Source organism: Gymnodraco acuticeps, unplaced genomic scaffold, assembly GCF_902827175.1.
Source record: "Gymnodraco acuticeps unplaced genomic scaffold, fGymAcu1.1, whole genome shotgun sequence".
NCBI lineage: Eukaryota > Metazoa > Chordata > Actinopteri > Perciformes > Bathydraconidae > Gymnodraco > Gymnodraco acuticeps.
Window position 1 is genome coordinate 1,547,572 of NW_022991003.1, and position 11,472 is coordinate 1,559,043.

The following is an 11,472-nucleotide window of genomic DNA, read 5'->3' on the forward strand; positions in this document are numbered from 1 at the left end:
ACATTTAGTGGGGATTGTCTATCCCCCACTGAGCGTGATACCTCAGCTCAGTCTTCATCAAGATGCAGATTCAGACCACTGCTCTCTTCAAAGTATCACAATTTAGGTTTTCCTTTTGTTCACATATTGTTAATGTTAAATACACTTTTAATTCACTGTTCATTTTAAGATGGACCTGGTGTCTTCAGCACACAGTGTTTCAGCTTGCTGTGTGGTTTAAAGTGGTGACAACAGATGATGACAGTTGGGTGCATCACACCGTGGGATGACAAAATGACAAAAAGTGACAAGGCAACAGCCGCTTGTAACATTTGTCCTCTGAAAGTGTTGCACTCCCTCTCTGAAGCCATCAGCAGTAAACAAGTCACTTTATTCTGACCTGTAATTGCAGTGCCGGCTGTTGGTAAAGCTTCGTCATTTTGAATCTGCCAGAAAACTCCAAAGTCCCAAAAGTTACATCAAATTCAGTCAGTGATGTCCAAGATATTGAATGTGGACTGTGGGGGAAACTTCTGTAGCAATGGAGAGTCAGGACTCAAAGAGACACGAGGAGAGTTGGAGCTTTGATGGCAAACACTGCTGGTTTATTTGGAGTTACGGCCGGAGAATTGACAGGTGGTGTGTCACGACGAGTTGACACAGCGGTCGCCAAACCAATTCTGAAGAACTCTTCTGCAGCTCGAGGTTTTAACTAGTTTTGAGTGTAATAATCAACATTCTTTAACAGTGAGACGAAGCAATTATGGACTCTGAGTCTAACTAGAGCTCTCGTCCATACAAAAGTATGCGCGCCAGGGAACCTTCGTCCCTGAACAGTGAACTACCTCGTGGCGGCTTGTGCTCTGTCATAGACTGGCAACAACAATGCGCCCAAGCTGCCCCTCCTTAAGAGAGATAGCAGCAATACCCAAGGCCGTAGACCTATGCCGTGGGAAAAGAGACAGTAAAGAGAGAAAACGATGAACTGGGTCGAAGGTTGAATACCTAAGCAAATGATTCCCTAACATGGACAAATAGAGGACGCAGAGCTGTAGGCAACAAGCTTCTTAGCAAGGTAAACAACTGCTGTGTGAAAAACGACTCACTATGTGCATTGCATGACCTTTGTGAATGCTGGCAATACTATTTATAAGATTCCCTATTATAACAATGAGAGTTTGTTTTCTTGACCCTCAACAGCACTTTATTGACAAGTTGATGGTGGTTTGTTAAATTGCATTTGTTGTTGCCATGCTAACCAATGGTGTCAAAACACCGCAGGTTAAAACATTTGAGGAATTACAACTTTAGAGCAACAACATAGATTTGTATAGGTATTGTGTATCATTATTTATCATTTTATTCAGCTTTAATAAAGTAAAAAAGTGTATTTGTCTGTAAAGCCGGTGTGTCCTTGGGCAAGACACTTCACCTGAACTTGCTCCTGTGGGTATTGTCCACAGTATCTGACCATTGCATGTATGATATATGTGTAATGTGTGTATATGTAAAGCGATTTGAGTCATTGAAAAAGCGCTATAATAAATGTAAGGAATTAATTAATTATTATTATTAATTAATTATTATTATTATTAATTAATTATTATTATTATTTCCAGTGTAAATTGGTTCTGCATGACGTTGTGTTTTGTTTGTTTTTTAAACCTTGCTACCACTTAGAGTCGCCTTAGCAAATCTAAATCCTGCCTATAGGGGATTTCAAGAGCATCCTCTTGCACTGATGTGTGAATAAAAGGTGCTTCGACATTGAAGAATTGTGAAAAAGTAATGATGACATTTGTATTCAATGGAATAAGAATGAATGAATGATATTTGAAGATCACCAGTAGAATAATAAAGGTGAACGGTGGGCGATTGTTCACACACACTATGTGCAATGCTCTGTAAATCTTTTCATTGTTTTATTTTAACTGCATATTGATATTGTTGTTATTGTTATTATTATTATCATGCGCCGCTTTCCACCTTCTTCTCCAGTAGGATTCAGATGAGGGTGTTGCACTTTTCTTTTCCTTATACATGTGATGTTTTGGTGTTGTTGTTTGTTGTTTTGTTTCTTTCCGTTAACCATCAAGTGGGAAATAAGTATTTTTTTGTGTTTCTCTTAGTATCCTAAGATACTATTATGTTTGGCTGTGAAACATTTTATTATTATGAAGGGCAGACTATCTCTGTATTTATTTTTGTTTTTTTAGAAAGGGGCAGGTCAGATGTTATTCTTCTCCCTGCTCCTTTTCGCTCAATGGTGTTTTGGTGGAGTCATGTTTTGTTGGCAATTATTGTACATTTGGTTTTACCATGAGCGGGACAAATAAAAATTAAATTAAATTAAATTGGCACCTATATGTGTCTTTATTCACCTTGTGTCAGGTGAAATAAGACATGTGTTCCTGAAAGCTTCTACTTAATCTAATGCTGCTTCAAGTGCATCTCATGTATACATTCATTTGGACAAAACTATCAGCCAAATAATGTATACAAATGTAATGTAAAAAGATAGAAAATATTGCGTATTATCTGTTTGCTAAAGTTTACGACTCTGGTAAAGAGTTGAGTGCTTAAGCTTTATATTTCCTGATGTATCTACAAAAGGGAATACTGATGTCGAAAGCATGTAATTATGAAAGCTGTCAATGTGCACCGGCAGTACGTCAGTGTGATAGCTTGTTGCTGACGTCTCTGGTACATTTTGTACTTACAGTCATATTTGATTTGAGTATTGTTTCACTCTCAGTTCTCCTCCTGTCTCCCTTTTGTTTCTTTCTGACACAATAAATACGAGTGAGGAAGATAGGCCACATGCTTTTCTTAGAAAGAAAAGAAAATAATTACAAAGCCAGAACACCGAGATGAACGGCAGTGTCATCCCTGCAAGGTCGGGTTTCATTGTTAGTTTGTAATCTCCTGAACTGACTGTCACAGCCTTTTGCCGCAGAGTGCACAAATAATGTATTTAAAAAATGAGACGGGCTGTGTGTCTCTACAGGGACGGTGGCCATGAGTGATATTAATGGAAACCATTAAAGAAATCTTACACAGAAACAAGACCCCTGGACGGGCAGATTCAAACGGCACCTAGCGGGCCGGGTGTCACATTTCAGCCAGGCACAAGCAGTTTTGTCTGAGGGGGTGAATGAGCACAACAAATTATTGTTCCACATTAAATGTCGCCTCTCTGCTTTGCCGGGGTGACCTCTGTGGCCAATTATAGGGGAGGCTAATGCTTTGGCTGACAAATCTATTTGAATGGATGAGATGTTTTTTCTCATTCGCTGACACAGGAGATCACACGCCTATTATCATCACAATAGCCGTATACACAAGCTTATGTAAATGCCTCCTCACGCAGTAGTGACAGTCAGGCCCACCGCATATTTGCTTTGTGCTCAGAAGAATGGCGAGTGAGGAGAGAATAGGAGGGATACATTCAGGGTTGCTTGGATATCACTGCCTGAGCCGAAAAGGCTAGGACCCAGAGATAACAAAGCCTCTTTTTTTTCATTGGTGTTTTATAATATTTAATTAGCTTGTTTGAACTGAAATAGCAGATGCATTGATGTGCTAAGGGCATTAAAGCTCTGAATTTGACATGTGTGGCCAGAGTATCAAGAGACATCGAGACCCCAGGCTGATAATTAGCTACTGTAGTGCTAATTGAATCAATTGTACCTTTATTGATTCAATTCCCAAAGTCCAAAAGGCTAAATTCCCAATGTCGCAGAAGAAGTGCTCTCACCGCACTGAGAGCACCTTGTGGATTGAAGTAGGGCAAGCACATACACCGGAGGCGTGGAAAGATATGGAAAATAGCAGTCTGCCTGCATATAGGACTGGGCAAATAACACAGCTAGCCTAACTGACTACCCCTGGGAGACGACCCCTAATTAGGCCCCATCAAGTTCAACGGGGCCAGCGCCTGCGAAAAAGCACCGAAGAAAAAGGCTCCAGTGGGGTTTCTGAAGCACTAGTGACTAGCGGATATTTTATCTGACGGCCATTCTGTGACTCCATTTCTGTTGGCTGGCAATATCCTCTGCTGCCTGCGTCATTGTTTCTCTGGCTGAAGTGGGTTCTTCATCAGGCCCTAATTAGCCGCAAAATAGTGAAGGACTAGATAGTAAGGAAAGTATGTGTGTGTGTGAAATGGCAAATGTGTGCCCCCAGAAGTGTGTGTGTCAGCATGTGTTTGCCTGTGTGGCTGTGCTGTGTGTTTGTATTGAGGCTGTGAGCTGCTGTCAGTAGTCATCCCGTCTGGGGGGAAAAGTCAACTGATTTGCCTCCTGCTCTCCTCTGTTTGATCCCACTGCTTGCTCAGCCGTGAGCTTGTTTGGTAACCTTTGATTATGGTACCATATTGGTGGAGTGCACGCATGACAGGTGTTTGCAGAGTTATATGTAATGCCCACCCACACAAAACCCCAAGTATATAGGAGTAATTATATAGCATGGGGTGGTTTATTTTTGCCTTGCTTATGGTTAAGGCTAGTTCCTGCATCTGTGGAGATGAAGCAACGCAGCGTCTTCTTTCCAAATTTTGTAAAACGCTTCTCTCTAGGCCGCCACCTTAATTAGAACAGTATCCAAGAGCCTGCAGGGAGGGGGGGGAGGAAGAGGGGGGGGGGGGGGTGTAGCAGAGGGATGTCAAAAGACTGACTGTTATACTTGTATAAACACACTGAGGCATTTGTCTGTCTCTCTTCCTGCATGCCCTTAAAGAACCCTCGGTATCCGAAGTGCACAAGTCCAGTCCTATCGGTCACCCTTCATTCTGTCAAGTGGCAGTCCCTCTTTTTTAATGACCCTCACGCTGCGCCTTCTTTTCTCTGAAAAGTTCAACCAGCTCCCCTCCGCTGTCAGCTTCTCTGGCTGTGATAATTGAAGCCCCTCATCTTTGGGCTAATTTGCCGCCTTTGTAGCGTTTTGTTCTCTTTCCTTTTCAGGGCATTATTCGCTCCACCTGCCATACTGCAGGATTCCTTGGTGTTACACAGACCTCCCCGCCCTTCATCAGGAGAGTTCTGACAGTGACGTCCCGTGCAGAGACTACTGTCACTTACTGTCATCTGCTGGTATCCGTGGGTATTGCAACACCAGCAGTATGCAAAGTCAAAGAGATTTGATTTAGCAGTATTAGTTTCCTTGTAATATTTAATGCTGCCACAGTAAATGTGTCAGTACACTACCCTGTGAGGAACAAAACACATTCATTAGGCGGAAGATGCTGCTCTACCAGGTGTTATTCTCCCACACTGTGGTGTGGGTTGTCATCATGGATTGGCACATTCCTCTTCCTGTTGTCACACTCAGCACTTATGTCAGCTGAGGAAGATGAGTATAGGCACACTAGCTTAGTGCAAGTTCGCTTTTTGTCAACACAAAAAGCCTCTGTGAGGTTTGCAGGCAAGACTCTGTATAGTTCACACTACTTAACAAAAACAGGAAAATAGATTTATTTAAATTCTGCATTATGCAGATGGTGCACCCCATGATTGGGAGACCTGGTCTGCTGAAATGATTTCATTGTTGTGTGTCACCATGTGCTCAAAATAGCTCCAACCATTTCGGATTTGGCTACCGTCAGAGAAGGGGAGGATGTGCTGCAGCTGGCAAAAGGTTTCTGACAGCGACTATTGAGCTTCCCCGGATATTTGTGTCTGTGTGCACATACACACTTGTATGCAAAGACAACACACAGACACACTCATCCTCACAACTTGGCAGGCCTGCAGACAGACCTGGCCAGGGAACGCGGGCCCTGGAATGACTTTGCTCTTCTGTGTCAGCAGCCCCCCCAGAGGTGGGCATGGGGGGGTTGGTAGAGGAGGTACCGCTACTTTCCTTTGCTTGAGTGCTACTAATAAGAACAGGAAGCCCAGATAAAGGGCTCTCTTTCATGCTGTACCCACAGCCATAATGAGGCCTGGCATCTGATGGATTACCCAGACTTATTTAGCAAAGGCTGCCTCCATTTTCCGGTCGCCCTCCGTTACCCTCAGCTCTCCCAGTCAGTTGAACAAAGGCCGGTCTTTTTAGTGCCTTAATGCATTTGTCGCACAGCCATCACGTGTGTCTGGACTTTGTGTCTCCCGCTCATTAATCGTTCAGCGATAAGTCTGACATGATATCCTTGGAGCTACAGAAGGAAATGTGCGCTTGGTGATGATACTGCACCTAATGGCCCTCCTATGTCAAAATCACAATGACTTCTTATGTACATCCCCTCGCCAATGTCACGTAAAGTAAATGCTCTGAATTGGGCGATGTTTAAAATAACTGTCCCCCACAGGTAAGGAGACATCCGGAGCCTTGAGGCCTTCATACACAGAGAGTCTTCAAACACAATAAAGTCCTGATGTCTCCTACTCCACTGCATTTATGTAATCTCTCATTGAGCAACCCTTTTATCAGCCTTTCTAGATTAATGAATCATGTTCCTGGGGTTTAGTATCCATATTCTAAGATAAATGTACACCTAGTAGAAGCTGAACCCTTTGTGACTGTATCAGATAAACCACGATTAATTACAAAAAACTGCTACTCCGACAGTATGCCAACGCACTAGCACAGCAGCATTGGTACTATATCATTCATCACAATTTAGTTTCTTCCAAATCCTGATATCCAGAAACACTATTATCACGTAATTTCTTACACTTTTTAGCTGTGATATCTGTCTCGATGGATGAATAGCTTCATAGATTTTTTTTCTGGCCACTTGGAGGCAGCAGAAACAAAATGTGATCACACCGTTGACATAAAATCTCCTTTTAAGTTGAAAAGTAAAAATATTAAGATTATGCGATTATTACACTCCCAAAGTTAAGTTTGATCTTGTATCAATCTCCAAACTTTCTTGTTAATGATTAAGTGTTACGACTGAATAAACGGGTTTTAACTCAAATGCACGACTCACACAGGATTTAACAAAAAAAGGTTTATTCAAACCAGAGCTTGATTGATTGATTGAAAATGTTATTAACAGATTGCAGAATGGGTACAATACAGTACAGCTCAATACACACAATTGTTAAGGGGATGCAGACCAGAAAAATACTTTCGTCTTGTTTACATCAGGGTCCCCCATTTTAATTCATCATAACATACATGACATACAGATAGATTACATTTTCATTTTAGATTCATTTTCAATTCATCATAACATATATGACATACATGACATACAGATAGACAGTACTGTTACATCTAGACATTTATGACATACCAGATCTACAAATATACAGTACTGTTTGTGAGTATAAAAAGTGTCTAAAAAGAGAGTATATACATTGAGGGGGGGTGGGAAACTGTATATTATAGGGGGTTGGGTTTGGACATTTACAGGGGCCAGTTTCGAATTGCAGTCTCCCGTAGGTGCTCTTTTAGAGAGGTTTTGAAGGTGGGTAGTGATTCACATTCCTTTACAGCTGTGGGTAGGGCGTTCCACATTGTTGTGGCATAATTGCGAAACGTGTTTCGTCCCTTGTTTGAGCCAAATCTGGGTTTAACATGATTTGTGGAGCTCCCTCTGGTGTTGTGGTCGTGGTATTCACTGACCTTTGGGAAGTATTTTGACCTGTACATGGGTACCTTCGTGGTGTAGTGTATCTTGTAGACCAGGCCCATTGCAAGTAGCTGTACTCTGTGGTCTACTCTAAGCCATCCTAGGTTGTCAAAGTGGGCAGGGGTGAGGTGGGTTCTAGTAGTAAGGTCAAGCAGTAGTCTGACCAGTTTGTTTTGTGATGTTTTTAATTTTGTTTTTAGCGCCATAGAGGTGCTTTGGTACCATGAGGTGCAAGCATAGTCGTAGTACCCTTGAATGAGTGCTCCTGCCAGAGTCTTCAGGGTATTCTTGTTTACCAGAGAGGAGATCCGGTACAAAAATCTAGTTCGTTGGTTGACTTTTTTGATTACATTGGATGCCATTTTGTCACAGGAGAGATTTGCCTCTAGTATGGAACCTAGGTATGTAATTTCATCTTTCCTTGTAACAATATTGTCACCCACTGTAACTGAGAAGCCGTCGGTCTTGCTGAGTTTGTTTTTTGAACCGAAGAGAATGGACTCTGTTTTACCCAGGTGTAATGATAGTTTGTTATCGGCGAGCCAGGTGCAGATTCTGCCGAGCTCGGAGCTGAGGGTTTTTTCAACCTGCAACCTGTTCCTGCCAGAGACCAGCAGGGCTGAGTCGTCCGCGAACAGGAACAAGTTGCAGTCACATGCTGATGACATGTCATTTACATAAATTAGGAACAGTAACGGTCCTAGTATGCTTCCTTGTGGAACACCACAGCTCACTGGGAGGGGGGGGATAGAGTACCGTTTACCTCCACCATCTGTTCTCTCCCCTCCAGGTAGGATTGCATCCAGCTCACTGATAGACTATCAAAACCAATTTCTTTTAGCTTGTCAATCAGAATGGGGTGATTGACAGTGTCGAAAGCCTTTTGTAGGTCCAGCATGACCATGCCGCAGTATTTGCCCTCGTCCACCTCTTGTTTGATGTGGTCGTTCAAATAGAGAAGGCATGTGTCAGTGGAGTGGGATGTTCTGAAGCCAGATTGGAATTCGTAAATTAGATTTTTTTGCGCGAGGTACTTTTCGACCTGTTCATATACTATTTTTTCCATGACTTTCGAGATGGAGGTAAGAATAGAAACAGGGCGGTAGTTGCCTGGGTCCAATGTGCTGCCCTTTTTGTGCAGGGGGGTTACTCTCGCAATTTTGAAGTCTTTGGGTACGTGTCCCTGTTTTATGGAGAGGTTAATTATGTGAGCTATGACTGGTGAGATGGCGGTTGCTGTGTCTCTGAGGAATTTGGAGGGGATATTGTCGTGGCCAGTGGCCTTGTTAGGTTGGAGGGCGCTCAGTTTTTTGTGTACCTCAGCTGTTGTTACCATTACTAGTTTGAAATCATCTTTGCGTACCCCTAGGTTATTGGAGTAGGCTATGAATGTGTTCTACCCCAAAATGCCCTGAGTGGGAGGGTAGTTTATTTATCAGTGTTGTGGCTATGTTTGTGAAGAAAATGTTTAAGTACTTGGCCACATCCAGTTTGTCTGTGATGAGCGTGTTATCTGTCTTTATGTTTATGTTTGAAAATCTGGTTTTAAGTTTTTTACTGCAGCCAAGCTGGTTATTGAGTAATTTCCAAAGTTCACGGGGTTTATTTTTGTTTTCCTCAGTTTTGTTATTGATGAAATTCTTTTTTGCAGTTTTGATCATGGAGCTTACGTAATTTCTTAGTCTGTTTCTTTGCAGTTTGAGTTCGGTCACGTGGGCTTGGAGTTCACTGCTCGAGCTTTTGGTAAGCTTTGACTGACTTTTACGAAACTCAGAGCATTTTTTGTCTCTGGTTTTCATAGCTGTCAATATTTTGGAGTGCATCCACGGCTCAGCGCGATTTTTTAATCAACTACAAAGGTATAAAAAACTAAATCACTCTTAATGAGGAAAAACACTAGGAGCATGAATAACAAAATACTTAGACAAGACGTGGCTCAAAGCTCTGCTTGGGAGTATTCCTGGCATGATACGCTGGTAGATTGTCACAAGGAACGAAACAAAACGAACTAGCACAGGACAAAGGGAGACGAGGACAATAAATACACCAGGTAATGGGGAACAGGTGGAAACAATCAGGGGCGGGTCGACAATCACAGGAGTGGGAGACACACAAGGAAGGGAGGTCAGAGTATCTGAAACGAGAGGGAAGGTTACTATTCAAAAATAAAGGGGAACATCACTAGACTAAGACAAAAACACTTAACTAAACTAACATAATTTGCGAGAGATGACATTAAGTCATATGCCATATGTGATCAAGTAATAAAAACGACAATTTCAGATGCAAATACAACAAATTAAACAGAAATGTAGCAAAATTCATGCCATAGCCATCCATTTATTGTTGGTGTAAGTAAAACATTTCTATAATTGGATACTTACCTGAAAAAGACCTGGCAGTTTTCTAATCTGAACCGAGATATCTTCCAGTCTTAAATGAAGTTTACACTTAATGCAGTATTCATGATCCATATATTCACAGGAAATAATTGTACGTGTTTCTAGGTGTTAGGAAAAAAAGAGCACTTTAACTATGAAAAATCATCATTACTAATTCATTGAAAGACAGAGGCTCTTAAAGAAACAATCATTTAAGATCCACTCAGTAGTGCCCTCAAAGAGCCTGTCCACTTTGTCTTGTGAAGGAACGCTTACCTCTGAAACAGCAGGAAGTAAAACACCAAGGATAGACCGTGTGTGTGTGTGTGTGTGTGTGTGTGTGTGTGTGTGTGTGTGTGTGTGTGTGTGTGTGTGTGTGTGTGTGTGTGTGTGTGTGTGTGTGTGTGTGTGTGTGTGTGTGTGTGTGTGTGTGTGTGTGTGTGTGTGTGTGTGTGTGTGTGTGTGTGTGTGTGTGGTGTGTGTGTGTGTGTGTGTGTGTGTGTGTGTGTGTGTGTGCTATTGAAGTCGACTCTGTGTTCCCTCTATGGTGCTTCCTGGTCCTCAGCCAAAGCCCAAGCTCTGTAACAGCAGATAAAGCTCGTCTGTTACCGAGACAGGAGGAAATGGAGCTTGGCTCTTTGGAGAAGGCCACTCACAGATGTATTTACATCATTCTGGAGGGGAGCTCGGTCACATGTGCGCTCATCAGTGAAGTGTCGTGTGTGCGCGGAGAGAGCTGTGTTTTGTTTAGAGAGCCCTCCCTATAGGCATAAACAAAAAAGAGGGCCTGCCTTTTAATTGCAGGGGTAATCTATCGCCTGACTTGCTAATTAAATCGCTCCTCAACCAGCCTGCCTAACACCATGACTGCACTAAGCCAGCATTCCAGCAAGGCGAGAAGTGGAATATTTTTGCCAAAGGCAAGACAGGGGGAAAGAAAGGAGAGGGGATGAAGGGAAGAAGGCTTTAGAAAGAGACAAAGGCAAGCCTGGCAGCGAGGTCAAAGGGAAGCAGAGGGAAAATAAAGCGAGATGTAAAGGGGACCGAAACACATGCCCTGTTGCATAACGCCATTGATCCCCTTCTTGTAATACCACAAGTTACAGGAGTCGAGTGTGTTCACATGCAAATAAAAGCTTCAATTAGTTTAGCAGGGCTTAAGAATAAAAGTGCACTAATGAGACAAGGTTAAAGTCACATTCCTTTAAAGCAAAATGTAGGCCTTTGAAACTTCAGGTCAACATTTTCTCTGAGCATTTCTGTGTCTTGAAGCAATTTTCAAACATAATTTGTTTTGAACCACTGTGTGTCTTTTAAAGTACTGCCCAACATTGCGGCAGTGACAAAGACAGATTCACATTAGATGTTTTTTTACCTGAGCCACGGAGGGAATGTTTGTTTGATTGTCCGTTTATCAGCAGGATTTTGGAAACAATTACGATTTTTTTTTATGAGAAGTGAAACATCGGCACAGGAAGAACCTATTCAATTTTGGAGCAAATCTGAATCATGGGAAAAAATACACAATTT